Source organism: Brassica oleracea, chromosome C2 (genome assembly GCF_000695525.1).
Source record: "Brassica oleracea var. oleracea cultivar TO1000 chromosome C2, BOL, whole genome shotgun sequence".
Classification (NCBI taxonomy): Eukaryota; Viridiplantae; Streptophyta; class Magnoliopsida; order Brassicales; family Brassicaceae; genus Brassica; species Brassica oleracea.
In genome coordinates this window covers 14,622,461-14,622,822 of record NC_027749.1, presented here as the reverse complement: position 1 = coordinate 14,622,822, position 362 = coordinate 14,622,461, and positions in this window count along the sequence as shown.

Below are 362 nucleotides of genomic sequence, written 5' to 3'. Positions count from 1 at the left end.
ATTATAAATGGAATGTGTAGTATTTATATAATATTTTAGAGATGAACATAAACTTGGGTATGACACAAGATAGAATGACTTATGATAACCTTCATTACACATATTATGTTATGTAGACTCCTTTAAATCACAACTCTTGTGCTTGCTGTACGGAACACCAGCAGACTTTCTCTTTTGTGTAATATTAAAAATGATGTTCTCTACTATTTGCTCATATCTTATAAGCCTTAATCTTTTAGGTTGTTGTTTCTATACCATTTATTATCAGTACTATACTATAATTAATACCTTTAATTCGTTAACAATAGAAATACTAAGCACAACATCCACTCGCTTACGGAAATCTAAACCCAAACCCCCCT